Genomic DNA, 27026 nt, shown 5'->3' on the forward strand with positions numbered 1-27026 from the left:
ATCAGCCGCCTCCCCCATGATCCCATCCGGGGCCAGGGATCGAACTTACAATCCAGGTGTGTGTCCTTGACTGGGAATCGAACCCACGACCCCTCAGTTCACAGGCCAACGCTCCAACCACTGAGCCAAACTGGCCAGGTCTCATGACTGTTTTATAGGTGGGAAAGATGAAAAGTTTAAGACATTTTTAGAATCACAGTAAATAATAATATTAAGTAATGATATTTAAGATTCTGCATACCCTTCTCATGTAATAAATTTGGTTTAGCATGCTTTATTTCATTGAATCTTAACGACTGTTACTTTACGGATGAGAGAAATAAAGCTCAGAAAGGTAAGGCGCCCCCTACAGTCACAGGCAAGGAGATGGCGGAGGCACGACGTCAGCCTCGGCCGATCCCGGAACCCGGCCTCTTACGCAGCCCTGATGATCTCCACGGAACCAGCAGCAGCTCAGTGTTAGCAGCAGAACTGAGGGCTGGGACCAGCTCCGAGCAGGGAACTCTGCCCTCGGCCCGGCCCGGCGACAGCATCTGAAGAGGGCGTCTGGGCGTCCACGGCGAGGCGGGGCTGCAGCGGGGGGCCTGAAAGAGAGGCCGCTGCTGGGCAGACTGTCCCACGCATGAGCCACTGTGACCTTCCCTCCGATCTGCACCTCTGGAGTTATCGGAACTCAATATCTACGTTGCTGACTTTGAAGCCCTCCGACAATAACAAACCAAGACACAACCTGTACACCTTGAAATGCTCCAGCACCCACTGCCCGGGTTATATAAGGGAATCTCCAGACATCGTAGAGGAGGATCTTAGCATGAAGGCTGGGGGGAATCTGCTCTGCAGGTCAGCTGGAGGTGACAGCGGCCTGACCTCCTGAACTCTGGGGCCTGAAGCACCCATCGGGGGTGTACGGACAGACGCAGACCTCACAGACGGACGTGGCAGGAGCCGCATGAGTCGGGGAGCCCGCTCCCGCTCCAGCCGTGAAGGAGCCCCTGTCTTCCACTCCCGAGTCGACGCTGGAGGTGGTGTTTCTCCTCCTCCTCCTCCTTCTTTCCGGAGAGGACGACACATCACTTGATAGCTCCTCCTCTGGACTCGCCTCTGACTGAGACGTACCCTGGACACCACGGCCAAGCCCTTCCCAGAGGCAGTGAACCGCCCGAACAGGCTCCCGTAGTCCCTGATTTTATTTAAAACCGGAGCTGGAAGGCAACGTAAGTAACTGAAATCCAACATCCCTTTTTTCTAAACAGACGAGGAAAGCACCGTCCACAGAGATCTGACAACTTACAAAACTCACACAGCTCGTCGCCGTGAGACTGGGATCCAGCTCCGACCTTAACCTGCCTGCGCTTGCCCCGCTCGGGCTGGCCAGCTCCCGGCCAGAGTCCCCGCCACGCCTGGAACGAAGCGACGGGACAGGTCGGCGGCACAGGTCGGCGCGTCAGGTCTTCTGAGACCCCGCTGGACAGAGCAGGCCTGAGCCGCCGGGTGTCAGGTCCAGGGGCCCACAGCTCCACACGGTCTCACTTCAGTCACCGGCTGCAGCCGCAGAGACTGGATCGATGCACCAGCTCGAGAACAAACAAGTCGTGCCTGGCGTGGGGGCGAGGGTCCGGGAGCTCAAGCTCACCTCTGTGAAAAGAACACAAGCCAGCTCAGGCTGGACACCGGCCACAGGGCGGGATCCACAGGGGGCACCCCAGAGCATCTGAGGTCTTGCACCCAGAAGAACATAACCCAGCATGGGGTTAGGGAGCAATTTCTGACATCTTTCCCAAAAACAAAATTAAGAGCAATTGGAAACCGGATAAAAGAAGGGTTCATGCTTTTGTTGTTGGTATTTCTCTCTCTCTCTCTCTCTCTCTCTCTCTCTCTCTCTCTAAGGGGTCAAAAGCCGAGAATCTGACTCTTAGAAAAGTCAGCCCAAAGAGGGAAGGCTCCTTGGAGGACGCGACGTTGGCCCAGCGTGGCTCAGAACCCGAGATTCCGCACCACACTGCCTTCCTCCTCGTTCCAACAGCCTCTGTCGCTCGCGGCAGATTTAATGGTGTGATTTACAGCACGGAGAGACCTTTGTCAGGCCAGCAAAATGACAAACAGTAAATATATGGAGCGGCGTGTTAACAGCCCGCCACACAATACCTTGTCAGTTACAGCTTGATAGTGATACATTTTAATTTTGTCTTTCATAAAAATCTTGGCATGTCTGCCTCATTTGAACACAGGCTTCCAAGTCAAGTGTGTCATCCAAGCATGCAGTTTATCACCCTCTATATTTTCTGTCCTTTTCATTTAATGTCATTCCTATGGCAACAGACATCGCCCTGGAAATCATTTTCCAAACAGCTTATTTGTTGAAAGGGAATGGGTGAGGCTAAAATATGTGTTTGGCTGGGAAGAATGGCAGAGTGTGGATATGGCTTCGTTTCATTAATCATATTCTTTGAGGACTTTGTGTAATCGGATACTGGAGGAGGCGTGTTGTGGGGTGGGATGTGACATCCACACCCCGCCCCCCGGGCATTTTACGGGTTTGCATTTCATAAGAATAAAGATCGGAGACACGAACTTGCAGCCCACTTTGTGGAAGGGGAAAGCACCCTGTTCCCAATATAGCCCGTCGGCCGCATTGTAGCTCTGATGTTCGTGCTGAGCTGTGGCTACTCTGAGGCTGATCGTATAAACCCTGATGTATCCCCCCGTCATTTATTCAACACGTTTTCAGTTGGCACCTCCTAGGCCATGGGCGTCATGCTGAGAAAACAGGGGTGCATGAAGTAAGCCCAGCCTCTGCTCCGCTGGAGGGTGCTGGGCCAGGGCTTAGACTCTGGTGGGCCTTGAACAAGGAAACAGCACGTTGTCCAAAGAGAGTTCTCTAGGACCAGGGTCTGAGAGGGCATGTTTGGAAGCATTTATTGCAGCCTCAATAGACAGCTCTTGAGGGGACTTTCTCGGAGGTGTGGGCGGCGGAGGAGGGCAGGGCATGAAGCTGAGCAAAGCTGAGTCCAGTGTCAGCCTAGTGCCAGAGGAGCTCCGGAGGGTGGATGGCCCCTGGAGTGGACCCCCTTGAGGCCCTGCGGCGGGGCTGGGCTGTTGAACCAGTCACAGTTGCCAGCTGCCTTGCGGGGTGTCCTCCCATCGTAGCCTCCTCAGCCTCCCAGGGTTAGGTGGCCCCTGTTGGCGAAGAGCGGTTCTTGGGAGAAGATGCCACTAGGGGCTGTTAGCAGCCAAGTCTTACAGAGGCTGGGGAGTAGGCACCCCGGCCTGGCAAGGGGATCTGCTCAGGGCCAGAGCTCCTAGCACCCGCATAAACACGCTCACGCTGGTAGCAGGGCTGTGACTAAAACGCGAGAGGGAAGCCAGCCAGTGGTAGAAGGACAGGCTGTGAAATGCGTCCTGAGGAGAGGACCTCTGAGCTGACACCTGATGACAAGCAGGAGCCCGCAGCGTGAAGATCTGGGTCACCGTCTTTCTAGGTACAGGAACAGCAAGGACAAATAACCCGTGGGTGTTTTAAGGTGACAAGTGTCAGGTATCTGAGGAACCGAAAGCAAGTCCAGGCGTTTGAAGTACCATCAGCAAAGGATGGGGTGATGGAGGATAAAGTCAAAGACACAGGCAGGGGTCTGATGTGCAGGGCGTGGCAGGCCGTGGAAAGGGCTTTGGGTTTCATTCTAAGGTCCACGGAGAGCCCACTGCACTGTTAGGCCACCAGCATCAGGTGTTCCCATCAGGGGCACCCAGTCAGCCCCTCCTAGCCCTGTGTCGGATGCTCTGAGGTCCCAGAGGCCTGGGGACATATTGTACACACAGATGCTGCCTGGTTCACGGAGCACACAGGTCTCACTGGTGGAATGGTTCCCAGAGGAGGCAGGACTCACCTGAATACGGGCTCAGCTGCAGATTCGGGCAGTGCCCGCCGTAAGCCCACCTGGTGGTCAGTTCACACTGCCGCTCCTCACCTGTGTCGTGGACAAGCTGGTGGAATCCGCAGTCTTTTCACCGGGTATTGTCCCTGCGCCTGGTATCTCGGGAACACATTGTGCCTGAATTAGAACCCAGTGCTCTTTCTCACGGGGCAGCGTTGTACTGGTGGAGAGCCCTGTACCCAAACCGTGACCTGTGGGCCACCACCGTGGGCACTCCACAGAGAACACAGAGCCACAGCGCCCCCCCCCCCCGCCCTCCGGATCCGGGGTCTGCGTTTGAACAAGGCCCCAGCCGATCTGGATCCACGTGGAAGCTTCATCGACTCCGCTGCACGATGTTGTTTCTGCAGAAAACATGTCCCGAAGTCCAGTGACTCACCTATTAACTAACGTTTGCAACATGCAACGGGTGTGTGACCTGGCCTCTGCTTTCTGAGAAAGTGTTGGCCTTGATGGCATAATTAAAGAAGACAAAAGCAAGGAACAGTCTTTTCCATGACCAGGTCACACGTGGGCAGCAGGAGCCGCTCAGAATTCCAGCGCAGTGGACCAGAGACCCGCGGGCCAAGGGATCTGGAGAAGGAGGGGTGAGACGTGGACATATCTGACGGATGGTTTCACAGAAAAGGAGAGGTCAGCATTAGTCAGCATGTGTCCTAACATTCCACCTGTGGGAGGCAAGACTTCCAGAATGGTGAAAATCCAAAAATCCGCTCCTCCCCAAAAGCCGGGAGAACTCAGGCAAAATCACCCAAATCAGCTTTTTCAGAATTATGGGAATTCACCACAGGCTTGCAACAACCCAAGGAGTATTTATTCAAGAAAAGATTGGTTCTGCCAGATAACAATAGCTATCACCGAAAGAAGATTCTGTGGTCAGAGGAGAACATGGCGCGTGATGAGGTTGAGCGAGTGTTTCTTCTCCCGGCCTTTCTGAGCCCCCGCGTGCTAACGGTGCGCCGCATGGTACGCACTTTCCCCAGCCGAACTGGCCACAGATCCCTCTGACTGGGAGCTGCTCTGTGGATCCAAACCCTTGAAATACACTCTGGGAAACCCGAGGTGAGACTTTGAGGTGAGACCTGAGAGAAGAATGAGGTTTAGATGCTGGAGAACAGAGTGGCCATGAGAGACCTACACAGGAGACTCCCCTGGGGGACACCGTTCCACCACAGCACACATGTTCTCAGTGGGAGGTGGAGGTCGCCGGGGTGGGCGGGAACCCTGGCTGATACTATGTAGCGGGTGGGCGGGAACCCTGGCTGATACTATGTAGCAGGAGTGGGGACCAGAGAGGGTGAGGCTGCTACCACAGAGCCTCCGCCTGGTCACAGCCCCATCTGCCCCAGGGGCAGTCACACCTGCCGCTGTGAGATGTGCAGCCTCAGGCATTTCAGGGACCCCCTCAAACGCATGCTCTTCATCTCTAAAACGGGGGTGATAATGCCCTCATCTCTGTTTTTACATCTGACAACGATGCTAGATATTAACAATCACCAATAATCTTAGACATTAAGAATAATTATAGTAATGTTCAAGGTTGTGTAGACAGAGACCAAAAAAAACAAAAAAGAAAGAAAGAAAGGGAGCGGGGGAGCCCGGCCAGTGTGGCTCAGTGGTTGAGCTTCGACCCTGCACCAAGAAGTCGCAGGTTTGATGCCTGGTCACGACACAGGCCCAGGTTGTGGGCGGGCATGCAGGAGGCAGCCAGTCGATGTTCCCTCTCATCGATGTTTCTATCTCTCTCTCCATCTCCCTTCCTCTTTCTCTAAAATCAATAAATGGGAAAAAAAATGTTTTTAAAGAAAGAAAATGGCGAACGAGAGAAAGGGACAAAAGAAAGAAACTATTAGAGAGAGGGGATGGGAAGTAGGAACAAAGAAAACCTAATCTCACGCTGGGTGATTTTTAAGTCTCTCTGCCGAAAGCTATCCACAGCCTGAAGCAGCCTGGGACCCCTGCCCTGGAGGGAGGTGCCGGCCAGGACCACTGCCCCTGGAGGAGAGGTGCCGGCCAGGACCAGTGCCCCTGGAGGGAGGTGCCGGCCAGGACACTGCCCCTGGAGGAGACGTGCCGGCCAGGACTCTGCCCCTGGAGGAGAGGTGCCGGCCAGGACCCTTCCCCTGGAGGAGAGGTGCCGGCCAGGACCACTGCCCCTGGAGGAGACATGCCGGTCAGGACTACTGCCCCTGGAGGAGAGGTGCCGGCCAGGACCAGTGCCCCTGGAGGGAGGTGCCGGCCAGGACACTGCCCCTGGAGGAGACGTGCCGGCCAGGACCACTGCCCCTGGAGGAGAGGTGCCGGCCAGGACCCTGCCCCTGGAGGAGAGGTGCCGGCCAGGACTCTGCCCTGGAGGAGACGTGCCGGCCAGGACCCTGCCCCTGGAGGAGACGTGCCGGCCAGGACCCTGCCCCTGGAGGAGAGGTGCCGGCCAGGACCCTGCCCCTGGAGGAGATGTGCCGGCCAGGACCCTGCCCCTGGAGGAGAGGTGCCGGCCAGGACCACTGCCCCTGGAGGAGACGTGCCGGCCAGGACTCTGCCCCTGGAGGAGAGGTGCCGGCCAGGACCCTGCCCCTGGAGGAGAGGTGCCGGCCAGGACTCTGCCCTGGAGGAGACGTGCCGGCCAGGACCCTGCCCCTGGAGGAGACGTGCCGGCCAGGACCCTGCCCCTGGAGGAGAGGTGCCGGCCAGGACCACTGCCCCTGGAGGAGACATGCCGGTCAGGACTACTGCCCCTGGTGGAGACGTGCCGGCCAGGACCACTGCTCCTGGAGGAGAGGTGCCGGCCAGGACCCTGCCCCTGGAGGAGACGTGCCGGCCAGGATCCTGCCGTAATAGAGCAGTACCGGCCGAGTGAGCTCAAGCCAGGGATCTCGCCAGGGATCAGATATGCAGGCTCAGCGGTTAGAGCACCTGTAACTCCCGGGAAAGCAGTCCCCAAGTGAATCTTCTCAATTCCCCTACCTTAGTCAAGTGCCAACAGCTCCCTGGATTCTTGGTCACCAGGGGCTCAGCCTCCCAGGGTGGCCTAGCTGCTCTGATTCGGGTGAGCGGGGAGCTGCAGAAGGTATTGGGGGAGGGACTGGAGGACACCAGCCAAGGCGGGGGCAGAGGGGCCCGCACTAGGACGTTAACATCAAGTTTCCATTTCGGCCCAGCACCTGATGAAAAGAACTTGCTCATTACAGCAGCTTTCCAAGTCCTCTGACGTGCGGCCGGCGCTGCTCGCGCTCCTGGGCACGAAGGGTCTACGCAAGGGAGGAAAACGATCAAAGGGAGTTTCTGTCTTACAAGGGAAGTGGATCTGTGCTGAGAGTTCAGAAGACAGGTTTGGGGGATTCCTCGTTGTTGATTCCTTGCCATCATCCTACCCTCTGTGGCCTTATTGAAAATTCCTCCCCTCCCACCCCCGGGGCTCCCCACGCCCACATCAGGGCGGGGCCGCTTTCTACTAAGAAAATAGAGGTTGCAATGTTTGGCATATTAATTCAGAGCATATGGTTGAAAATATTGTTTGCTATGGCTCGTGGGCTTATGATATTTAATTTAAAATAGATTTTCCTAAATAAAAAAGAGACTTTATACAGATGGCCATTAAAAGCAAACCGTTTTTGCTGTGCAGCATTGTTAAAATAGAATGTTTTTAAAGTGTTTTATAGCACCTTGGCCCTTCGGCACAAACAGAGTTTCCGAAACGATGGAGGCTTGGCTCCAGGACAAGATGGTCCTGATGTGACCGTCACTAGCCCTGTCCCATGGGCCACTTCTACCACCACAAGCCCAATTTTCTTTTGCATAGAAACATCCCAGCTCGAATTCTCAAGTTTTATTCGGATCCGAGCCAACGGGACTGGAGCTCCGGCGGCTGCCGTGATGGCAGCAAACGCTTCACGAGGTCACTGTTCCCTCAACATGGGCAGACTGTCCCCCAGCGAGCATCCAGCCGCAGAGGCCGCCGTCCTGTCCTCCGTGTGTGTGCCAGTGGGGTGTCCTGGGCTTGTCCTCCGCCCTCTCTCTCTCCCGAGCTCTCTCGTCTTCTTCCAAAGGCCCGGAGGTTAAACAAAACACAAAACTCTGAGCACGTGGGGAGCAGTGTGCCTCCCTCTGCCATGGAGGGTGCTCAGCATGTTTCCAAACAGAAATAACTTCTGATCGAGCTCACTGAGGACCACGGTGAATTCTGTCGATCCAGCTGCTGCTTCGGCCCATTCATTTTCCACTCGGGAAGCCGGCTGCAGACTGGGGTCCCTAAGCCCATCCCCGGGGAAAACGCTCGGGAAGGATGCGGAGACGGGGAGCCCTGGCCTCCGTCCACCTCCCCCCGAAATCAGCCGGAGACGGGGCTCCTCGCCGCGTGACCGGAGGCAGGACGTACCTCCAGGTCAGACCCGCGCGGTTTGTTTTTACGACGCGACGTCGGCCGCTAAAGACTTTGATGGAGAAACGGATGCTGGCGAAATGGTTCTGTGTGCGTTCGGGTAGAAGGGACGCTGACAGCAGCGTCCAGATGGTCAGGACGCCTCTCTCCTGAGTGGCCGAAGAGAAACGGCCGCTTCCTGCCGGAGGCCCGGAGAAATGTCGAGAAACAAAAACACTCGCTCCCCACGCGCTCCCGTCTGTCAGTGGGCGCAGCGACCACGGCGCGGTTTGTTTTTCTAGCTCAGTAACCTTTAACAGCGCTTGATCAGCTGGGCTTTGAAGAGCGGGGCCGAAGGGGTGGCGACTACACCGAGCACCGGGCTCCTGGGGAAACACCCGGTGGCTTTCTGTGCCTTTGTTCAACGGGATACACACAGGGCTTAGGTGAACACAGGAGCGATCGGCGATCCCAGGGGTAACTTCAGAGGGGAGGCTGTTCCCTTTGTCCTGGGAGGGGGGTAGGGTTTGCAGGAGCTGGAGACTGCAAGCCTGCATTTGGGGAGTTTTGGGGACAATTCTTTACCTGGTCTGCACCTGGATATCGGTTACTTCCGTCAGTACAGACCTGTCAGGGCTTGAATATGTACCTGGCAGGATTAACAAACAAGAAGGCACCTTTGCTGAAGCCTTTGCCATCCAACCCCGGATAATTCTTCAGAGGGGTTACCAGTGAGCACCCACCGCCTTGGTTCGCGGGTGGTAGACACTGATGGGGAAGCTCCTGTCTCGGGGGCTCTCTGCAAGCACTCCATGCTCAGTATAGACAAATGAGAAACGACAGATCATGGAAACAGGACAATCAGAGGCCTCTATAACCCCAGCATCTGCAATTAGTACTAGGAACTGTGGATATAACATTTCAACCTTGAAAAACAAATATACAACGTCTAACACAAATCAGGGCAGAGATGCATACTAGTCTGCAGTCTACTTTCGAGACTTCACTGGGCCGATTTAAAATGGATAAATTTGCATCTACATCATTGCTTTTATATTCAACTTCTGTTTTTATATTCTTCTGTTGCGGTCGATCTTCAATATTATTCTATACATCATTTCGAAGGCAGCCCAGTATAGTATGCCGTGGGTGTGCAAATGCCTGTGTAATCAAATTCTTTGTTTTCAGACACTGGGACTTCTTCCGGCTTTTTCTGTGCTCTGACTGCTTCGGTGAACCACCCTGCAGGTGAGCATTTCATCCGAGTGCTGCTGTTGTTGTTATTTGAACAAAGTAACCTGGTGATGCTTTAGGAAGTTTTCCAGGCACGAAAAGCAAGGCATGAAGCTGGCTGGCAGATGCTCGATGCTTCTGGATATGTCTAAATAGAAGAGGTGACTTGAGTGTCCTAATAGGTGCGACTGAAATCGTTTGTAAAATAGGGACTGTTGAGGGAAGTTTCGCGAAAATGCCAGGCATTTAGCCAAGGTGCGCAGGGCCGCCGCCGGCCTGTTAGAGGCCCGCACCTCTAATTCCCAGGCAAGCTGTTCCCGGAGCCTCTGTTTGTGTAGCACATAAATGCATGTGGCATCTTCCTGGGTCACTTGGACCAAGAACTATAATTCTTGCAGCTCAGCAGGCTGTTTTCGAGCTCACCAAAAACCTGGTTCAAATGGTGCTATAGAACTGGGGGTGGGAGGAGATGTCAAAATGATAGGGGCGAAGGGCAAATGCTAGGATAGATCAGATCTAAAACTGTCCTCAGTGGACTCAAAATATATGGCTGGATAAAAATAGTCTTAAACCCTGCTTTCAAGGGGAGTGTCCGTAACTACGGGGACAGCAGTTAAGCAGGTCGGCACACAGCCTGGGTAAGGGGAGCAAACACGAGGCGCGGCTGTCACCACCCCCCCCCAGGACCGTGCACACTGGCCGTGGTGAGCCGTGAATGCCTCCTGCCCCGACCACGCAGCCTCAGAGCCCTGCTCCGGGTCTCCAGGAGCCATGGCCTGGACTCGGTGCTGGCAGGGATGCTAGGCCAGTGAGGGGTGTGTGGGAAGAAGGGGAAGGCTCAGCTTGTCAGGAACGCGAAAGACTGGCCCTGGACTGACGGAACTAAGGGGCAGGAGGAGCGTCCTGCCGGGAAAGCTGAGCCTCTGTCCCCAGGAGGCCTGTCCTTCGTGCAGCTTGCAATTAGAAGCTGCAGACTTCCATGAACTGTTCGATCACAGCCTCCCCACCAGAGCTGGGGGCCCCTTCGACGGCCCCTATTGAGCCGACGGCAAGCCCTTGTGTAGTCAGCCGCTCTGGAGCACCTTCTGTCTCCACTGCTTCCCCAAGGAAGGGCACCCCGAGATCGGGGCTCGTGTGCAGCTAATTATCGCGGGGCCTGCGTTCGGGGACTCCCGCAAGGGCGGGAAAGGACAAGCGAAGAGAAGGAAAGCTGGTACAAGACTCATCGAAATGGTCATCTTAGTGGGCTTGATGCCCCTGGGAGCCTGTGAGGAGCTTCTAGAATGTTCCTCAGGCTTATCTGCTGAGGGATGAGGAGGGGAACGTTTGTCCTGCCTCCCAACCCCTATAGGTCAAAGACTGCCCCGAGGACTAAGTCTTCTGGACACGCGTGGGAGCCAGCTGGGTTCCTGCTGGCAGCGGGACGCAGACAGAGACACGCGCGTCTGTGCCCAGGGGCTGAGACCTCACCACTGAGCCGGTGGCCAGAGCGCTGGCTGCAGTAGCAGGAGTCCTGCAGGATGAGAGGCCATGCCCCAGAGGTGGGCACCTCTGCACCAGCCCAGGGCCAGTCCTCTGTCCCCTGTCCCCGGTCCTGGCTGGTTGCTCCAAGGAAAGTGAGTGCCAGGCTGCTTCCTCCTCGGAGACGCTGAGACCCCAGCTTCGGGGAATCACCCTCCACACGGCCTCCGGGCTGTGGCCGTCACGGTCTCTTCTGCAGAGGAGGAGAGAGGTGAAGGGGCAACGGGTGTGCCGAGAGCCGGGCACTCGAGGTCCGAGCCGGGAGCTGCCTCGGAGGAGGAACATCAGGGTGCTGCCGCCCCGGGCATCGGTCCCCACAGACAGAGCCTCGCTCGGGAGGAGCCCGGGGCTCCCGTCTGCACACTGGGAGCCCGCGGACGAAGGTGGGCACACGCGGTTTCTCCGCTCCACCCACTGCTGTAGAATTTCAAAAGCTGTTGCCGATTTTAACTTTTGGATAATCTCACATAAAGCCACATCACGCTTTTTCCTTTCAAAATAAAAACGAGCCATGCCCAGCCGGTGTGGCTCAGTGGTTGAGCGTCAACCCACACACCAGAGGGTCGCCGGTTCGATTCCCGGTCAGGGCACATGCCCAAGTTGTGGGCCAATCCCCAGTGGGGGGGCGTGCAGGAGGCGGCCAATCGATGTTCTCTCTCATCCATGTTTCCCTCTCTCTCTCTCTCTCTCCCTCTCTCTCTAAAGATCAATAAAGAAAAAAAATTTTTTAAAGAAAGAAGCCAGGATTGGTGGCTACATACTGGAGCTGTGTAGTAACCACCTTCTTCAGGGGGGCACACACCCTCCTGCTTGCTGAAGGCCCCACCTCTCCACATTGGCCAACGCTGCCACCATCCCCATCACCTCACTGGCCCCTGTGGGTATCAGAGTTCGAGACTTCTGTCCTCACTCCATTTTGTCATTTGCTTTTAATTATTTAAAAGCTCTGTTTCCCAAATCATTAAACAAATAGTGGGAATTTAAGCAATTTCCCAACTTTCTTCTCTTGTTCACCCCACCGAGATTTTAAAATATGAGCTCCTTCCCACAATTTTAAGTTGACATCTAAAATTTTTCAACTTGAGTGTGAGTGGTTAAAAAAATGTCATTTCTGCCCTGGCCAGTTTGGCTCAGCGGTTAGAGCGTCAGCCTGTGGTCCGGAGAGACCCGGGTTCGGTTCCCGCTAAGGGCATGTACCTCGGTTGCAGTTTGTCCCCGGCCCCGGTTGGTCGTAAGGGTGGCAGCCACTCGATGTGTCCCTTCACGTCGATGTTTCTCACTCTCTCTCCCTTCCTCTCTCTCCCTCCCATTCTATCTGTACAAAAAATGGAAAAATATCCTCGGGTGAGGATAAAAAAAATGTCATTTCTGCATATTGTAAATGTTGACAATATAAAACAAAACTTTATATATCCCATTTTCTATCTTTTAACTTATATTTTCATCCCCCTTTCTATTTGCATTTTCCTGTAGGTTTATATCCTAAGGTAATAGAATTTAGTGTTGGAAGGTCTTTTCATTGATTATTCTAGCATAATTCTCTGCCTCAAAAATATGAGTAAAAATTATAATTGTTTTTTTTTTTTTTTTATTCCCATGGTTGTAAAACCTCTAACTGGTCATTTTTTATTGATAATCAGAAATTCTAACACGCGATCAATTGCAATAATACATAATTGATTACAGTAACATAAACATATTAATAATACAACTGATTACAATAACATAAACTATTAATTACTAACATACAATTAATTACAACAACATAAATACTTACAAATGCCACTGAATAATGATTAGACATAAAAGACTCAAGTTTATTTAAAGTGCATCTCTTCGGGGGGGTCAATGGGGCCTTTTCCCCCTTGGATGTCTGTTACTTATCACTAAAATGAGACGGGCTCAATATTCATTCTGTCCCGTTGTGTTGATATAAGTGCTGAGAACCTTCTCCATAAAAATACGTAAATAGAAGTGAAAGGAGTTGATTGTAGCCACATCTGTCAATGATTTGAACTTCTGAGGTATAAGCCAAAATGTCACAAGCTAATCTGCCATCAAAGTATGTTCCAATGCTCTATCAGCTCAGTGTTCGCTGCCTCCGTTCAGCTGAGCACCGGGCGTTGGAGGCCATCTGCCCTGACCACGGACGATTCCCATCCTTGGACGCTTTCCGCTGTGTTCCTTTCCCCGAGGGACCCCGGGGGTTCCCACCCCCGGACAAGGTGCCATCGGATGGACGCCGGGCCAGCTTTCCTGTGGGGAGGAGGGAGAAGGTGGCTGTGGAGGGGCAGGTGCGATGCACGAAGCGTCGAGACCGTGAACCACCTCAGCGTCCTTCTCAGCCTCGACCAGCTGTTCCTCGCCCCTGGACAACTTCCATGGAACTGCAGGTATGGAAACCCCGGATTTGAGCCCCCTGCTCTGTGGCTTTGCACTGAAAGTGGTGAGAATTAATTACTGGGGTTAAAGTACACATGGAAGGTGAGGCTCAGGACTCGCGGAGGGAGCGGTGATGGGGACGAGTGGATGGAGGGAGTCCCAGGTGGTACCTCGGCGAGTTCGGAGGAGAGGCGGGACCACGGACGCCTGACTCACGGTGACGAGTAAACTTTGCTGTATCGATGGCTTGAGAACTAAAACAGGCATCTCTTCTTCGGGCAAAGCCTGCTGTGGTGAGGTCTGACTCTGGGATTCAGGATTTCTCCAAGGCCTGATGCTGCCGTGTCAGCCCATGTCTCCCAAGGTCCTGCACAGGGACACAGGGAAGAGCTGCAGGTGGTCATTTCTCGTCCTGGACATGACTCAGGGCACTTTTGCACACAGTCCATGGACCAAAGCTAGTCACCTGGTCCTAGATCAGTTGCCTATGAGGCTGGAATGCAGGACCAGGTGAGCACGTGGGGAATACCAGCCTGGCCACCTGGTGTGGCATCCGAAACTGGAGGACAGTTCTCATAGAGGAGACGGTATCTGCGTAGATTCATTGCAAACCAGAATCTCGTTTTAAAACAAAATTTTGTTTTGTAGAAGAATAAGCAGGTCAGGCCAGAGGAGAAAAATAAGACCAAAGAGAAGGACTTGCCCTACCAAATATTTAAATGTATTACAAATCTAAATTCACTATAAGGGGCATTTTCCAAAGAATGAAAGGGAGAACCTGGGGTGTAGAGCTTGGTATATATAAACTCTGACTGTAGGATGAGGCAGCCCCCTGGGCACCTGTGCCACACTGTACGTCATCACTAAGAAAACTTGCAGGTGGTTACAGGGGTGAATGGAAAACCAAATGCTCATTTCACAAAATGGCATTGCGGTCACTTAAATAATCACCTACATGTTTCTTTCCTTGAACAAAGGGTGTAGGTGATGATTTAAATTATTTCTAAATGAGCAAGGAATCCCTGAGCATGAAAGCGAGAGAAGAGATCATGAAAGAAAAGATGAATTTATCCGAGCATATTTTTAAACATTTTTCTCAGTAGGCGATACGAGCAGAATTAAACGGGAAATGACTAACTGGAAAGGATGTTTAAATAAAGGTCAAAGGGTCAACAACCTTCATTTAAAGAGCTCTTACAAAATTGTGATGCCACCAACACACCTTTTTTTTTTTTTTTTTTTTAATTTTTTATTTATTTTTTTGTTACAGATGTTTCTCCTTTTTTACCCCATTGGCACCCCCCTCCCCACCCCACCACTGCCCTGTCCCCGGCTTTGTTGACCATGTCCATTGGTCATGCATACATACATATAAGTTCTGTGGTTTAGCTCCTCCCACCCCCCACCCCCTCTTCTGAGGGTTGTCAGTCTGTGCCCTACTTCCATGTTTCTGGGTCTACCGTATTCCTCAGACTGTTATGTTCATTATATTCCGTATATAAGTGAGATCATGTGGTATTTGTCTTTTCCTGCTTGGCTTATTTCGCTTAGGATAATACTCTCCAGGTCCCTCCATGTCGTCTCAAAGGATAAGAGATCTTTCTTTCTTACAGCTGCATAGTACTCCATTGTGTATATGTACCACAGCTTTTTTATCCATTCGTCTACTGATGGACACTTGGGCTGTTTCCTATTTTTAATGGCAAAAGATAAAAAATAATATATAGTACACACTAGACATACAAATAGCTAAGAAAGACAGTAACATGTGACTTGGTAGCTTTGCCCACCAAACTGCCAGGTGTTTTAGGGGCTACCAGTCACCCAGCCGAGCCTGTAATGGAAACGATGCTGGTTACTCCACTGAAGAGATGTGAATTTACAACCTTCTGGGAAGCGATTTGTAATGTGTAATCAACGTGAAACGTGAAAATGCTCATGCCAATCTACCAAAGCTGACAATTACATGTGTAATATTCATTTTTTGATGCAAGACGTGTGTACTTTGCTATATGTAAATTATACCCTCATAAATAATGCATCTGTTTAAAAGAAAAGGGGGAGACCACCAGTGTGGCTCAGTGGGCAGAGCGTGGTCCCAGACTCCAAGAGCTCACTGGTTCGATTCCTGGTCAGGGCACATGCTCAAGTTTCGGGCTTGAACCCCTAGGGATTGTGCAGGAGGCAGCCAATCGATGTTTTTTTCTCTCTCTCTCTCTCCCCCTCCCTTTCTCTCTCTAAAAAATCAACAAAAACATATTTTAAAAAAAAGTAAAAGAAAGATAAAAGTTCATGATATTTACATTCTGCCTAAAATCATAAAAAAAAATATTTATACCCTTTAACCCAACAATTTTGTGGCCATGGATTAGCCTGAAGAAATAATAAAGGCTATAGTTAAAATCTGTGTGTGAAGATGTTCACCACAGTATAACTTACAAGAGTGAAACTTAGTAAAACACCGATATACTGCAGAATAAAAAAGGAATTTTTAAATATGGTCATTTGAAAAATGAAATTCTCAGCATCCATTAAAAATCAAGCTTTTTAGGAATATTTTGTTAAACTGAGATAATTATCTCGATATGATGTTCAATAGTAATCCAGAATTTAAAAAAACCATTAGAGCATATAAGTTAGTTCCATTTTAAATATATCCACTGGAAATATATATGTCTAGAAAAGAAAATAGATTAAAAAAATGAAAGTAAAAGTAGTTATCTCTGAATGATTTTTATTTTCCTTCTCAGCATTATCCAATGTTAAATAGTATTAAATAATCATAATATAATAGTTAATGCTAGTAATATAGGTAGAAAACAATAAGGTTGTAGTTCAAGTGCAGGCACAGGAGTGGGCCACTCTGAGACCATGTCCTCGGGCCTTTTTAAGAGGGTCAGGTTTGCCAAACACGCAGAAGCACTGGGCGCTTCGGTTCTGTCCCGGAGGCAGACCTGTGGCGGGCTCTGGCGGCGAGCTCCGCGGAGGGCGGGCTGCGCTGTAGGCCACGGGCTGAGCCACTGCCCGTCCACCCGGCTGGCAGCGAGGGTCTGGAAGCTGCACGCGCCCTCTGAGCCCTGCAGGTGAAGAGCGGGCAGGAGCGCCGGCTGCACCTTGTTTGTCTCACGGGAGGACGTTGCCGTGCTGCTCAGACAGGGTCACCTGTCATCACGAGCAGTTCACTCCCAAGAACACCCTCTCCTGCCTGTCCTGCAGCCTCCCGACGCCCCGTCTTCCTCTGGCCCGGGTGGCAGGAGGGGGCCGAGAAGGCCACCCCGGCAGCTTCCGGACACTCCTCCTAGGCAGCGGCCTGACTTTGTGTGGCTCCAGCCCTAGGGACTGAAACAGATCGTGCCAGGTCCTCACGGCCTTTCCGTTGCTCCTGGTCAACCCTCTCCGCAGCCTTCCCGGGGCTGTGCAACGTCAGGGGCAGTGCAGGCTCGCGGGCCGCTCTCCCCTGAGACACAGCGCAAGCAAACAGGCTTCGTCTCTGTCCCCTCTCCCACTTGCAGGCGCCTCGGCCGCAGTGAACATTCCGGAGAATTCCATGGAAGCCTCCGGGGCTCTGGCACTGTCCTGCTGCGGACCCTGCTCTGGAGTCTGTCCGGACATTCATCAACTTCTTGCGATATCCAGCCTTCGATGGCTCAGTTTAGTTACTTGCATCTAAATGCCTTTTAATCAGACATAATGAGACTTCAGAGGTGACCTTGATTTGCTCACGGTCTTGTTACTGCCTCCCCAAATATGCGATGTGTGGCTGTTTGTGACAAATGCAGTGGGTTCTGAACATCTTTTGTGTTCTTGCAAGCTGTCAAGGTGAACGAAGAAAGCCATGCCAACCAGTGGTCCCTGTGAGCACCGGCCCACCAGCCAGAGCTCCAACTCAGTGGTGCTCCGACCTCCGTGCTGCCTCGTGTCCAGGTGCTGAGCAGTAACCTGCCTGCTGTCCAAGGTTCTAGTTTTGTTCCCTGGATCTACTGTCTGGGAGAAGTGCCATATTTAGAAATATCTGCCCATGTTGTTTACAAATATTCATTTCACTTCCTTGATCTGTATGGTCATAGCTAGCAGAGTTGACGAAAAAACCCACGGGAAATTTACTCTTATCTAAGACATATCTACCAGTACTTGTCATGAGCTTCTTTGTGAGAATCTACATTAACTGTAAGAGCGAATCTCATAGCACAATTTTCACCCAGGTGTTTTAAAATGAGAACACTCTCTGACATCCATGCAAAGTCCTGCCCTTCTGTCAATGAATAAGTGCAGATTGAATTACACCCAGAGGGTTACAGACACACATATCCAAACACTGACACAGAATCTGAGGTCAAGTACGTGTACAAAGGAACGTTTTTTTTTAAAGTGAGAGGAAGAGAGAGAGAGAGAAACATCGATCAGCTGCCTCCTGCACACTCCCTGATGGGGATCAAGCCTGCAACCTGGGCACGTACCCTGACCAGGAATTGAACAGGGACCTCTCAGTCCATGGGATGATGCTCAATCCACTGATCCACACCATCTGGGCGGTACAAAGGAATTAAAAAAAAAAATAACCCATCTAGAGATTTTAGTAAAATGTGAAATGAACCGTCATCCCAGTTACCAGCTAAAATGACCCAGCCTCAACATCCCCAGTGTCTGACCACATGTAGTTAGTTATATATTCCATACCCAAACACTTCCAGGAACGTGCTGAAGGCACATTTCTCTGGATGGCAGGAATTTGGGTCTCTTCTGTCTGCTACAAAATCATTATAATTTGAGCAAGTCCCTTCCCCTCTCTGAGCCTTAATGTCGTTGTTTTGTTTTGTTCTGTTTTGGTGGTTTTTTTGTAAAAGGATGAATTGGATTGGATGATCCTACAACTTCTTTTTTTTCTTTTTTCTAGCATGAAAATTTTATTGCATAAAAATCCAACTAACTTTGTAACTCACACATTCATTATAGTACTTTGAATATGTCACGAGTGATTTGATTACCTACGTGGAAAATGGAGAAATATAAAATGATACGACTCAGAGCAACACAACAACATAAAACAGGATATGTCCTCTGGAAACAAGTTAAAACAAAAATGTGAAATTATATATGGATGAAATTATAAAACAATCTTTCCAAGTTCTTACTGTAAAAGTCTGCAGACGTCTTTCAAATTCCCTTGCACAGGCAAACGGAGAAGTGTGTGCCCTTCTTCGGTTAAAAGATGCCCAGTCTTGCACCTGTATCCCTGAAAAACAGTATTTGAAATGCCAGTGTTTACTGAACACTTGCTAGTAACCAGGCCCTAGACTGAACAGCTTCTGTATATTATCTCACTTGGTCTTTAAAGTAAGTAAACATTATTATCCCATTTTGCAGATAAGGAAACAGGTCCCAGGAGACCCCATGCTGGTGCCGGATCACAGAAGTGGCAGAGCTTAGATTCCAAACCCAACCTCTTAACTACCGCATCACCCTATGGGCATAAAAACTCACGGTGCAAGCAGGGCTTAAACGCTCAATTGTGGAAAAGAACAAGATCCAAAGAGACTCCATTTCTGTCTAAAATCAGACACCCATTTCAGTAAAGTACCGCATTAGGTTATTTTTTAGAGGGTGTGTTTTGAGTCCCTTGAGCGGATGGCATCTTCTTGATAAAGAGCAGACGAGAGAAAGAATAATCTCTTGCATTTGATCATATGAATCACGTGCGACTTTTTAGGGCCTGCTCAGGGACTGTGGGGTGCCCGCGGATGGTGGGGTGCGCACGAATTGTTGACCTCGAGTTCCGTCAACGCCCCTCGTGTTGAGTGCACGGCAGCACCTGCCCGGAGGTCTCGTTCGTGTGCCGGCGGAGCACCTCCCTCGCAGGCGGTGGCTTCCTCCAAAGCCCTGTAATTAGCACTCGCGTCCCAGGCACGGACGTTATGAGTTCCAAGAGACAAAGATATATTTCATGTTGCTCCCCCTCCGGGTGATTCATCCGTTCCCCTCCTCCCGCCTACAGACGTCTACACTGCAGTGTGAGGAGCGCATCCAGGCCCTGAGTCGGGGGACAGCCAAGTGCCGACTGTGACTCTGCCAGCCGCCCGGTGTCACCCTCTTACCCCTTGGCGGCGGCGGCAGCGATGCCCCTCGCCCTCGGCGCTGGCAGGAAAGGCGCGGGTACCTTCCACAGCTCCGCCCGGCGGACGCCCGGCCGCGTTACCTTTGCGGGCTGTCCCGGGACCGCGTGGAGCGTGTGCTTCTGTGTCCCTGGCAAGCTGGTGAGGCTGTCAGAGCAGCGCTCGCTGTGCCCTGAGGCTCCGCGCTCGACCGGTTCGAATCTCCACACTCCTGGTAACCAGAGGATAGCCAGGTCTGTGCTTGCCGGGCCACGGGACGGTGCAAACAGCGTGTCCACTTAAAACAAAACACACGCGAGAGCGGAAATGGTATTCCACACTGTCTAGGCGCATGCACACTCAAATTTTCATGGCTTCTAATTTTAATATCGCTGTATTATTAATTGTGGCCTTCCTATTAGTTCCTTATATAAAAACAAGGAGTTTCTCAGTCTAATCGCTTTTAAAGAGAACTCGGGAAAAATAAGAGAGAAACCATAAATAAGCGGAAAGTAAAGGAAGCCAAATTATCTCATGTGATGTTTACCCTGAAGTAGATTAATATTTTTCATCAATGTTTAGATTGTTTAAGTTATCTTAATCTAGCATATTATGAATCACTATAAACATTTCGATCTTTAAAAATTATGAAAGACTTTGCCCAGCCGGTGTGGCTCAGTGGTTGAGCATCGACCCTGCACCAAGAGGTCACCAGTTCGATTCCTGGTCAGGGCACATGCCCAGGATGCGGGCCCAATCCCCAGGGGGGGGGCGTGCAGGAGGCGGGCAGTTGATGTTCTCTCTCATCGATGTTTCTATCTCTCTCTCCCTCTTTCTTCCTTTCTCTCTAAAATCAATAAAGGAAAAAGAAGACAAAAAATTAATTAAATAAATAAAAATTATGAAAGACTTAAAGAGCTCATGAATGGAGTTAGAAATATCAGCTATTATGCTACTGGTCAAGTTTGGTCTGTATTTGGGGGGCCTCTTCAGGCCAAGAATAGCAATCAGGGAGAATCTGGCCATAATCCATGCAGGTACACTAATCTGAAGTATCTCCAGCAGTCTCCAGATAATCAGTTTAGAAACTTCCTCATCAATATTTTCTTGATTTGTTCGGCTTAATGTCTTCATCATGGTTTTCTTTATTTGACCAAGTGAATATGTTTGGTATCCAAATATTCACTAATGATTTGGTTAAAAGAGCTATCAGCATTTTTTTTTAATGTATTAACATTGCCCCTGGCTGTCTTCCTGAGTCTTGACCAGTAGGTGCAACTAATTCGGTTGACTATTCCAGAGAAATGGAAGTCCCTGCAGAGAGAGATAATTCAAGCCATTCCCTATTTTATAATGAACATTGTAAAAAATGATTCCTTCATTATGAGAGGAAGGGGCCGCTCAGAGGGGATGGTTCGGTAGACAGAGTCCTCTGTGGGTTTTGCACAGGGAACATCTTCAACAGGAATATCCCCAACATTTAAAAATGTTCTTTGAGGATCGAGGGTTCCAACTCTTCCAAGCCAATCATATTCCAACCCAAGATACAAAGTGACATTTCAGAAGAGGCACAGGAAGGAAAAGAAGAAGAAATGGCTGCAGTGGAGGGAGCCCAAGGTCTTGTCGACACGTGTGTTCTGTGCGTAATCTCAGGCTCACATGTAGCGCTGCCCTGAGCTCCCTGCCGGGAAATGTCTGCGGCCACCGTTAAATAGGAGATGGCCCGTCTGGCCTGGGTCTCTGCTGGTGCGGAGCAGCCCACGGCAGCCTTGTCCTGGGGTGGAGACAGCCAAGTGCGCCTTTATTTCTGGTGCGAGTTGACCTTGGATGCTGTCAGGTCACCTTCCAGTGTGCAATGCTTCCCGAACTTTTCACAGAACAAGCCGCCCTGAGCTCCTCCCCTTCTGTGTGTCCCTCCGTATGTGGGTCCCTACCAAAAAAAAGAAAAAAGTAGTAAAATCAAAGATAGACCTAGAAGATATTTATCTCAAGTAAACAACAGGAAAAGCTCTGGCGGAGGGGATCAGAGGGGAGCTGCATTCTGCCTGCTCCCTGGAAAAAGAATGGATGGGTTACAAACATCCGTCCTGCATGGACCACTTCATCCCTTCCTGCACCTGTGGAAATTAAGGTGTGGGACCCCGGTCTATGAACAAGATCAAGGAATGATATTACAAGTCAACTGTTGTCCATGGTCACGCAGGAAAGGCCCCCGATTTGGAGGTAGGGGAGGAGTAGGAGGAGGGGCTCTGGCCCTGTGTTTGCCATTATGGGGTCCTATGGTCAAACTGGGAACCTGCCGTCCTCAGACACCATGGGACATGAGGGCCGCACTAGCTGACCATGAAGGCTCTGCCCCGCTGGACAATCCGGAGAGCTGTGACCTGTGTGCCCACTGCTCTCTGTGGGGTGGCATTTGCTAGAACAGCAAGTGCAGCCGAGGGCACCGACCAGGCGGGTGTTCTGGGGGGACCTCTCGCAGCAGGTCAGGAGATAAGTCCGCGCGGCGGTGGGTTAAACGCTGCTCTTCAGAATTCGGGGTTAGAGCCTCGTTCCCAAAAGGAGAACCTACTACAGACCCAGGCGCCCATCAGACGAGAAAGAAAGAAGCCAACAGACAGAAAGACGTTCGAAAGGGTTGGCACTGTGGACGACTGCATGGAAGTACAGTAACCACAGTTCACAAATGGAAAATGTCGTAACAGTTCTGGGGAAAAGAGAGTCGAGCATGAGTTTCCTCCAGCCCTCAGGTTTCTCAACAGAAAAAACCCTCCGGCCGTCTGGAGGGAATTGAAACTCACGACTCTGGGAAATCTCTCTCTCAGGACGCGAGAGTCACGGTGTGCGTCCCACTCGAGGTGCCGTCCCCACCCTGTGTCCGAGGGGATGGGGGCGCCTGGCACCCACATCAATCACCCAGTTTGGCTGGTCCTCCCCTCCCTCTTTCATTCCTGGGGGTTTCCTGGCATAATTCTTTTAAGAAGATTTTTGATTAATTCCTTCTTCAACCCAATAGCCTTTTGGTCTAGACCTATGCCCTACTGTGTGGATGCTGTGACATTTTCCTAAAGAGCTCAGCCATCTGATCGCTGACGAGCCTGGTAACTGTCCCAAAGCCTGAGACAGTGTGGCGGGTGCCTGTGGTCCACGCGGCCTTTGACCAATCTTCTGCCCGCCCCCCCCATTTCGGGCCTCAGCACCTCCAAACCCCCATTCCCGCAGCAGCCTCGCTCTGGCACACGGGTGAGAGGAGAGCTTGAATTCACTGTTTTCTGCTTGTCTTTTGAGGAACAGACCCTCCGAGCTGGCCCACCTCGATTTCCCAGGGCCCTGCAGTTCCAGTGAGCACGGACTTCTCTGTCCTGTTACACGCAGACAGTTTTTAGGTCTTCCAAAGTGCCGAGCACCCTGAGCACTGCACCTGTCTGTTTTCTCTGCCTGGCACCTGTGTGTGGTCCTCCATCCAGAATATGAACGCTGAATGACATTTCTAATAATCATTTAGTGTAATCCACCTGTCTCATAGCTAGGGAAACAGACCAACCAAAATTACATTCCTCTAGAATTTTTCAATGTAAGTCCACTGCTGCAGCCACTGATCCACAGAAGAAATAACTCTTTGCCCCACTGGGTACTACCAGCTTTATCCAGGCCCACGCCACATGTAATCTTGTCATGAGTGATAGACAGAATTTCCCTACTTTCAACAATAAAGAATAAAAGAGAGGAGAGAGAGAGAAGACTATATTGACCAATTTTAAAAAAGAATTTTCCAAGGTAATTCTTTAGAAAATATTTGATTTTCTCCTCACACTCCAATATTAGAATTTATACCCACATAATATGGAACCCCACTGTATGTCATCCGAGCTATGGGACAACACTTTGTCGGGCCGAGGAATATACCTGGGTACTGGCAAGTACAAAGCAAAGAGGTCTGATGCATTGTGGGAAAATCCTAGGGCTTTAGGGGTTTGACCTGGATGTGTGAAGGGGTAGGAGTTTGTGTGGCAGGGGAGGTGGACAGCTTGGTGACCAGATGAGGATTTTGTATTTTGTGTTCTGGGTGGTGGAGATGCTAGGAGGTCTAAGGAGACAGGAACTTGGTCATTTTTTGCTGTTTATGTCCACGAGAAGGTGGAAGACCACGTTAAGAGGGCAATCCTGGAAGCCAAGAAGACATGTAAGAGGCTCTGGCAATGAAACCGCGTGAGGGCCGTGGCCGGAGGGGAAGATAAGGGAATGGGTGGAGACGTGTTTAGGGAAGCGACTCAACAGAACCTGAGAAGCAGCTGGATGTGACCAGTGAGAAACAAAACCCAGGCAGCTGAGATGTCTGTGTGCGGAAAGTCACCTCCTTGGTAATTATCGTTCGAATCATACTAGCTGGCGTATAATTGTTATATTTAGACTGCAAAGCCAACTACTAATCTCATGCTTTCAGCTCCAAAAGCTACAAAATACCTTGGCCAAATTTAAACACAAATTAGTAGATATGGTGTTCCTATTAATTTTTTTAGTCTTCAACTTAATCACACATAAAATTTTCCAGTAGTTTCAAATCCGAGAGTCGTGGAGGTCTGAGCTTTCAGAGAGTTAATTTTACTCCTGCTTCCCCTTGTTCACAGGCTAATTCTAAATATAGCCTTTCGCATGCCGTAAGTTGGTGATAATGCCACACACAAAAGATCAATAGCTTGAGGATAAGAGAGTCAACAGAGGAACCATAGACTAGTTGACAATTTGGATAAATATCGGTCAATTCTATTGACAAACTAAACTGTTCTGTGTGGCATAGGGGTACACAGCGCCATGGTCCAACAGGGGAGGGTACAGCCTTTCATGGCAGCCAACCATCTAAAATTTTGTGTTGTGGAGTTGAAAACTCAAATGCCCACAGAGCCAGGCCAACAGCCAATGGGGTGGAAGGGTCAGGTGTGTGCATGTGGTGTGTGTGCGGGGAGGGTTTGGTGTGTGCACGTGGTATGTGTGTGGTGAGGGTTTGGTGTGCACGTGGTGTGTGTGTGGTGAGGGTTTGGTGTGTGTACATGGTGTGTGTGCGGTGAGGGTCAGGTGTGTGCACGTGGTGTGTGTGCAGTGAGGGTCCGGTGTGTGCACATGGTGTGTGTGCGGTGAGGTCAGGTATGTGCACGTGGTGTGTGTGCGGGGAGGGTTTGGTGTGTGCACGTGGTGTGTGTGCAGTGAGGGTCCGGTGTGTGCACATGGTGTGTGTGCGGTGAGGTCAGGTATGTGCACGTGGTGTGTGTGTGGTGAGGGTTCGGTGTGCACGTGGTGTGTGTGTGGTGAGGGTTTGGTGTGCATGTGGTGTATGTGTGATAAGGGTTCAGTGTGTGCACATAGTGTGTGTGCAGTGAGGGTCAGGTATGTGATGAGGGTTTGATGTGTGCACATGGTGTGTGTGCGGTGAGGGCTGCAGGAACACGGAGAATGCATCTCCTGCCTTTCGTTACCATGCAGGAATGTTGGGCCAAGGTTCCCAGACACTGGGTTTTCTTAAGAGTAAGAGAACATTCAGCTAATATCTTTAAAACAAACAAGCCATGTCTGAGAGACACATTCAGCCATGACCCATCAGTCTGTAGACTTGCTCACTCCGAATTTACCTTTAAACAAGGTCACTGGGGACTGGTGACCTCATTCAAGTTTTTTTTTAATTGAATTTATTGGGGTGACATTGATTAATGAAATTATACAGGTTTCAGGTATAAAATTTTATAATACATCATCTGCATTTAGTATTGTGTTCACCACCCCAAGTCAAGTCTCCTTCCATCGCCATTGATCCCCCTTCACCCTCTTCTACCCCCACCCTTCCCTCTGGTGATCACCATACTGTTGTCTGTGTGGGGTTTGCTTTCCTTTGCCTAATCCCTTCAGCTTTTTCACCCAGTCCCCAACCCTTGTCCCCTCTGACAGCTGTCAGTCTGTCTCTGTATCTATGCATCTGTCTCTATTTCGTTAGTTTATTTTGTTCATTAGATTCCACACACGAGTGAAATCACATATACTTGTCTTTTTCTGAGTGGCTTATTTCAGTTAGCATAACACTCTCCAGGTCCATCCCTGCTGTGGCAAAGGGTAAGATTTCCTTCTTTTTTGCGGCCTAGTAGTATTCCATTGTGTGAACACACCACAGCTTGAGAAGTCCTGACTTCAGCAACCTGTGCCCAGAGCCTGTACTGTAGAGTCTCTCCCTCTGCATCCAGAGCAGACACGAGAACAATCCTCTGTTCCCAAAGCAGAGCACGGCTGTTCTTTAGAGAAGAGGAATGTGTCACCCCACTCCAACAGGTCCCCTGTGGGTGGCCTCCAGAAGAGTGACACAGAATGTCCTCTGAAGTCTTCAGGTCCCTGCTGGGGTGGCAGGTGAGTCCTGTGCGGGGTCAGGACTAGGTCAAGGCCATGAGGCACTGGCCCCCGGGGCAGAATTCTGGGGGGGCACCAAAACATTCTATAATTAAAACAATACAGTAATTCTATAATGCACTATTGCAATAATTATTAATTAGTAGTAAAATAATACTTGAATGCAATAACTTTAAGAATCCAAACGCATGCCCAAATAGTCCCGTGATAAGAAAAGCATTAGCAGTTTCTCACGCCTCCCCCGGGTCCAGGCTCTGCTTCTGTTTATGCCATTTTGGCTATTTCTATAATACACTGTTCTTCATTCGTGTCCCTCGGAATCCACGGGCAAGATGCATCATTTCAAAGCCGTAAAAAATAAATTCATAAGAAATGTTTTGAAGTTGGGAGACGGCCTCCTGCCCCTCCAGGGGGGCTTCGGGGCGGCCCGAGGGCCACAGCGCGGTGAGAGCGTCCACGGCGTCTCTGGCTTCGCGGGAGCTCTCCAGCCTCCGTCCCGTCATCTGAGGCCCACGTGCCTGGCGCTGCCATTCGGGGGTGAAACCCTCTTTGTTCTGCTCTGGGCCCGGCAGTTGGGAAGAGAGGTGGACCGGAGACGCCTGGCAAGCGGACAGAGGCGGAAACAGCCGGGAGCCGCCTCGTGTCTGTTTCGCACGCGGACTCCGCTCCAGGCCGGGACCTGGAGGTGCACGGGGACAGGAAAGATGAAGCCGGGGCTGGGGATGGACGAACGGCTGCTAGACGTGTTTCAATTCCTGTCTGGGAGTAGCCGCAGAGAGCGAGGAAACGCCAGCTTTTCTACTGACCCCGGGCAGGCCGGAACGTGGAAGGAAGACCTGATGGAGTGAGCCCGACCCAGCCGCGGGTCCGAGCGGTTCCTCCATCTCCCCGCACGGTGTCCGCGCCGTCCATGTGGAGCGCCCTCTAGGTTCTCCCACTGCTCATGGGCTTCACCAGCAAGTCCGTCAGGTAGGGACGGACCAGATGGGATATGGGATCAGAGCCGATCTCAACTGTCACTCGCTGAGCGATCTTAACTTCGTGTCTGCTTCCTTCCCAGCCTCATGTCCTCATCCCTGGGGAGCAGGTAGGGGCTCCTGCCTGGGAAATGCCTTTTCTGTGACT

Source organism: Molossus molossus, unplaced genomic scaffold, assembly GCF_014108415.1.
Source record: "Molossus molossus isolate mMolMol1 unplaced genomic scaffold, mMolMol1.p scaffold_m16_p_21, whole genome shotgun sequence".
In the NCBI taxonomy this organism is placed as follows: Eukaryota; Metazoa; Chordata; class Mammalia; order Chiroptera; family Molossidae; genus Molossus; species Molossus molossus.